Source organism: Lactuca virosa, chromosome 9 (genome assembly GCF_052849685.1).
Source record: "Lactuca virosa cultivar CGN04683 chromosome 9, Lactuca_virosa_CGN04683_v6, whole genome shotgun sequence".
Classification (NCBI taxonomy): domain Eukaryota; kingdom Viridiplantae; phylum Streptophyta; class Magnoliopsida; order Asterales; family Asteraceae; genus Lactuca; species Lactuca virosa.
Genome location: NC_136434.1, coordinates 57,152,667 through 57,159,654, shown reverse-complemented (window position 1 = coordinate 57,159,654; position 6,988 = coordinate 57,152,667).

The following is a 6,988-nucleotide window of genomic DNA, read 5'->3' as shown; positions in this document are numbered from 1 at the left end:
TTCAGTTTCGACACTAGTAGGTCATCGTGTTCATTCTACTCCAGCATGGTTATAACTTTATCACATTTTAAACCCTAATTAACCAGGTTAATATTAAGGTAGTTATTCTTCGGTAGTTTATTTTTAAGAAATACTAATGTATTAATTACTTTCCACCAACAAAACGGAACAATTTTATGGGGATTTAAAACTACTTTACAGAACGGTTTTATGGGGATTTAAAACTACTTTTCACCAACAAAAAGGAAAACATTCTTCTTATAATTTTATGGATAGTTAAAATTATGTTAAACTTTATTATAAGTACAATAATACTTAAATAGAACGGTTTTATGGGATTAAAACTACTTATCAGTTGTAAAACAGAAAATATACGATTTTTTGGAGGAACAGGCGAACTTTTCCAAGAATTTAGAGTATACTTTATATAACTAAAATACTTATTGAACTCACCAGCTTAAATGCTGATATACTCTTTCAAAATAACTTGTATTCTCAGGAATCCAGTAGACATGTACACTCCCGGAGCTTTTGAGAAGACAACCTAGTACCGTACTGCGTCTTTTTTCTTTTACCATATCTACTTTGATGTTTGAATATGTAATGTTTAAACACCTATGTAAAACTTATACTTATTAATGCAATGGTTGTTTGTACTTTGATTACTTAATGCATGTGTTGTGATACTTGACATGACGTCCTCCGCCCCCGAACGTTTCCGCCGTTCTGGTTTGGGGGTTTGACAGATTGGTATCAGAGCATTGTTTATAGTGAACCAAGTATAACAGTCATAAAAGATATACAACTATAAACACATTGGGATAAAAACACTTTGACCAAGAATTATACTTTAAAATATAACAATATTTTTAATGAAGTATAAGTACATGCAGAATATATATACTAGAACAGGTATCACAAGAAGAACAAAACAAAAGTATTTGGATGTTGGACATTGCAGTTAAACCTGGACAGTTATGTAATCATATATGGGATCAATATAGCCTGATCAACTATATTCATTTGAGATATGACCTACATGTGTTTGGGAGTGATTGTAGTGTTGCAACAAGTCTAAAACTTACCTAGGTACCAAAAGAATTCTAGAACCAAACATAAAGGTTAAAATACTATAGGAGTATTTTAGAATGCTATAACAACCAAACTGAAAACTTATAAACTTCTTATATCTAGAAGTTCAAGAATCAAACATATAATTAAAATACTATAGAAGTATTTTACATACCATAAATAAACTTTTGGGAAATTTTAAAAGATCTTTTCTGGTAAGTCTATAATTACTAAGTGGATACGATGAGGTTATATATAGTTGAGATTTTATAGACTTAGAATATGTGATTTTCACTCTACTCCCTTTTCCTTGTTTGGATGTGGTTTTAGAGTAGGATTAGTAATTTGAAGGTCTATTTGATCTGGATTATATATAATCGGTACACACTATGTGATTATAGAAGGACCGGAAAGGATCACCTTCGTAAAAATTTAATTTTTCTCATAGATTCTTTAGACATTCCCATTCTCGTATAAACCCCTTAGATAGATGTGGTCACTCCAACAATCAATAGAAGAGTCAAGGAGGATCCAGCAGAGTTTCATTAGGAGAATTCTGAGAAAGAAACAGATGAGAAGTAAAGAAATTATAGAAGTCATTTAGTGCCCTTACCTCATTAAGGACACCGATGAGAGGTTCGCATGAACTTTCAGGATTCAAACTCTTCATTATGAAGTAATGGAGATCAGTGTAAGAATCGGAAGTAAGACGACACATAAATTCAATATAGGAGAAGGACACCATATAGATACCCGGAGAGAACAAATCATTACCGACCAGAATAAAACGGAGAACAGCGGAAAACCACACATGTTACATGCGAAGTGTTTGAGTACCTTTTCATCACAGTAATAACTAATAAAAAAATGCAACCTAGTGAGTTAGTGATTGCATTAGTCACATTAGGTTTTGAGCTTATCGTCATTCCCTGACACGGCTAATAACAATAAATCGGATCACAAGATCTCAATTGAGAGTGAGTATTTCTCAAATTCATAAGTCTATTTTATGTAGACTTTATTATGAATTACTTTCAGATCTTTTTGGAAGTTGGAACATGATATCCACCAACCCAAGATAACTTAGTTCGGATGAAACTCGTCTGATAACCATTTTAGAAACTTACTTCTACTCTTTACCAGGACTGCATCATAGGGATGTAGGTCGAAACATTGAGAACCGAATAACAAAACGACAAATTTATATGTATATATAGACGGTTAGTATACATCTAGAGCCAACCATAGTAGCTCACGAGCTCATTTTATTATCATGTAACAAAATCATGCCTCCGAAGAAACGTAACCAACCCTCCGGTAAAACACCAATTCTTCAGATAGATTCGGTTACGTTTCAAGCTGCAGTCACAGCAGCCGTAGCAGCTGTCATGGCTCACCTTAATTCTAACAACACAAATGTTAGTGGAAATGTAATCGACAATCCCGATCGTGGTGATAACCATTTTCAGCGACAAGTGTCTACTCGTAAAGACACTCCGGACCTCAAACATAATATCCTGAAACGAGAGTTCGAAAACGAGAAAGGGAGTTGTTCAACTTAAGAACCTAGCAGAGGGCAATGAACTGGGGTAGTCAATACCCCCATCAGCCCTGCTATCCCAACACCGACCACACCGTACTTAGGAAACCTCCCACACTGTAGCAAGTGCAAATACCATCATCATGGAGTCTGCCGAGTGCTGTATTGCAAAAGATGCAACATGAAGGGACACACTGCCCGTTCCTGTAGGATTCTGGATGAGTACCTTACTTCAACTACCAATTTTGGGACCAGTCCAATATGTCATCTTTGTGGTGAAATAGGACATTCTAAGAGGGACTGTCCAATAGAGAAGAACGATGGGGGAGCAGGAGGAGTTTGACCCCAGAGAATGGGGAAGCATCAAAGAACCCTGCTATATTTTGGTACGCTTCCAAACCCTAATAATTAATTATAATTATAATTACTCTCTCGTTCAAACCAAATCACAACACTCATATAAAACTCGAAACCCTAACGGGTATGCTATGATGGCTTAGTGTATACATTAAGGTCATTTATAATTAAGATTTGTAGATTTAGAGTGAGTGATCCCGCCTCATTTCATGTTCCTTGTTTGGTTGTGGATTTAGGGCAGGGTTGCTCAGTCAACTGTCTTACCAATCTTAACTATACATGACTTGTATACACCAAGCGATTATAGAGAGACCTAGTAAGGATCATTTCGGGAAAGTTCATTATTTCAAATTATCATAACCCTCGTATTGGTAGTACCCGCCAATTTCGAAACAAAAAGGGGATTCGTAGCAATAATAACAGAATAAAATCGGAAGTACTGAAAACTTATGTACATAGGATAGTTCATCATCCTAGTAATCATTTCTTTCCAGACCAACTTAATATCTATTTTGTCGAGAAGTTCTGACATCATCATCCGACATGGTTTGGCTTGGTCCTTACCATGCAAAAATCTTATGCTGTGTAAAAGAACTTTTTCCTTAATCACCCATTAGATGAAAATTTTCCAATCCATAACGCGAACCCTTATATAATCTCTCACTTCAAAACTTCAGAAGTACCCATACGAGGGGTACCACATCTTTCTATCCTACCCAATAGTCAATAGACTTGAAGCGAAATGCACCAAAGAAGTCTCAGAAGCCAGTAACCACCAAAGTATCCCCAATAGATCTCATAGGAAGATCACTTGTGCTACGGATCAAGTTCAAGAATAGAGACTAAGAACTCATTAGGTCAATCTATCACTACTAAGTGTATACGCAAGAGTGGTATATAATTTAGACTCAACAAGATTTAGGATGTGTGATTCTGCCCTATCTCCTGTTCCTTGTCTGGTTGTGGACTTGGGGCAGAGCCACCCAACCGAACGTTTTGTCAATCTAAATTATATACAACTCGTATACACGAGGTGATGGTGGATGAGCCAAGTAAGAGTCTTATCATGAACTTCAGAGAAAAAGCTCGCATGCTTATTACAACAACCGGCGGTACCTGAGTGGAAGTAGTAGTGGATTACAATGGGCTTCATAATCAAGTCATCCAAGGCAACATGTGGACTTGATACCATTTTGGGTGATCGTCGACAGATTAACCAAGTCCGCATGCTTCCTGCAAATTAAAAGAAACAGGCAAAATAGATAAACTACTAGAACGTGTGTCCGAGAGAATAGTTAGACTGCACGGTGCTCCAATATCTGTTATCTCCGTTCGAGATAGTAGAATCATCTCCCATTTCAGGCAGTCACTTCAGAAATCTTTGGGAACTAGGCCAGTCATGATGCATAGCCTACCATCCTTAAGCCATCAGACATAATGAGAGAAAGATTCAAGCATTAGAAGTCATGCTGAGAGTGTATGTGATCGAATTTGGTAAAGTATAGGATACCCATTTATCAACTAGTCGAGTCTTTTACCATACTAGCATATAAATTTGCTCCATTCGAAACCTCCTATGGTCACAAGTGCATGCCCTCTATGCACTGGACTAAAGTAGGTGACACGCAACTAGCTAGAGACCCAATTTCCAGACAGCACCTTCGCTGGTCCGGAAAGCTTCCGAGAGACTACCAAGAAAAGAGTACAAATCCAGGAGCGACGTGAAGCTCCCAGGGTCAGGCAGAAAAGCTACGCCTTCGATAAGACAAAACCCTTGGAATTCCAGTTGGTGACCTCGTCATGTGAAGGTCTCACCCGGAAAGGCATGATACGCTTCGGAAAATGTGGAATACTAAATCCAAGGTATATGAGATCATTGTAGATTCTTATTAGAATTGATCCAATAATGTATAGACCTCTACTACCTCAAGAATTCAATAACATACACCCTGCCTTCCACATCCTTATCTTTCAACCTGTTTGTCCGACGAGATTCTTGTTACCCCACTCGATTAGATCGAGGTAAGCGAGAGCCTCAACTTCGTGGAAGAATCCGTAGAAATCCTAGACACCAAAGTCGTTAGGACTAATCAGATCCTTACCCCATTAGTGAAGGTCCGCTGAGATGTATAGCGAGGACCGGATTTCACTTAAGAACGGGAAGATCAAATAGAACATGAGTGTCCGTACCTTTCACCTTCGTCCATGTATATTCTTTAGACTTAATTTCGGGACGAAATTCCCTTTAACGGGGGGATGATGTGACAACCCGTTATTTTCTTCTTGAAAAGTCAACCCTAGTCAATCAAAGTCAAACTTGGGTCAACTAAAATCAACTTAAATCTAATTCTATCTTAAACAGATTAGATTAATGTTTTATAAATGTGTACACCTTGTATTCAAGGTGTTATATGCTTAAAGGGTGAAAACTTGAAGTTCGAGACCATTTTTCTTTCCCTTCGGATAGCAGCCTCGCAACCGAACTTCGGCCGTGAATGAGGGCCGCAAACCCTCGGACCGTGAACACTTCTCGGCCACCACCGCCTTCGGACCGTAAACGAGGTTCACGGTCGTGAACCCTTCGGACCGTGAACCCTCGCATATATATATATATATATATATATATATATATATGGGTGTTAGCCATTTTCTCCTTATTTCTCATCTTCCAACCGTGAATTCTCCCATTCTCTCTCAAGTATCATCAACCATGAACCCTCCTTTCTCCTCAAAAGTGTCAGAAACACTTCCTTTTTCTTGTTGTTCATGTGAAACCCTTTGATTCGATCTTTGATTCATCACCTTTTCTTCAAGATCATCGGGTGTTCTTGGGCCGTGAACCATCCCAGGGCCGTGAACACATCATCTTGGCTGTGAACACTTCAAGTGTTCTTCATGTTCTTGGGCCGTGAACACTCCCTCCTGGCCGTGAACTCCATTTCAGCCTCATAACTTGCTTCTAACACTCTTTTGGTAAGCTACTCTTGCATCCTAGGTTGTTTCCTAAACACCTTTGTAGTTATATTCATTAACTTTACACATATTTGTGTAATAACATGCTAAATAGGATCTATTTGTGCTCGGGACTTCATTTGGCATATCAATCATCCTATATCATATCTTCAATCAAATCTCCAACATAAGGTGAGTTCGTACCCCTATAATCTACCTTTTAAATGATTTTAAATGCTTTTTTTGGGGGGGGGGGGGGATACAAGTTGAATACAATCTAATTGTGTTAGTAAATACTTGTGATATTAATCACATAAAAGATTTCCTTATGCTTTGAATCTTTATTTTTACAATAAAGGACTACCCAATACTTCCATAATGACTTAAAGTCATGTGAATTCTTTTCAAAATCACATAAACTCTGTTAGGATACCGTTAAACTCTTTAAAATGTATTTATAACTCTTTTAACTTATAATTGTCAAAATCATGCTCATATATGTATAAGTATATAAATAAGACTTAAAGGGCTTACGACTAATGAGTTGCCTTATTTCCTTTTCCTTGTCTGGATGTGGGCTTAAGGTGGGGTTATTTATCCGAAGGCTGTTTCCTTATTAATTATATACATTATACATATGGGAATATAAAAGGTTACTTCAGTCGGTATCATTACCTTTGTATCATGCTGAGCAAAGGGGTACTTTCAGGATAGATCATGCTAATCAGATAGCACGTATAAATTATAATAGGTATAATTTATGAAACAAACGAGATATCTATTTTCTAGATAAGTATACGAGGTCTAAAATACTTTGTCAAGAAAAGGGTATAATTCGATCTTTACTCAAACTAAAATGTGATGGTACGTATTCAGGACATAGCAATACTTGCTATGTTACATTCTTGTAACCAGAGTCTCCTGGAGGGAGAGCGGGCATTGTGTGTATAGATCTATATGGGACTGACAATCCCACATCCCGACTGTTAGCTACATTCCAGAAGACCAGCCATGGGGTGACAAATGTCACAGATTCAGTTTCGATGCTAGTAGGTCGTCGTGTTCATT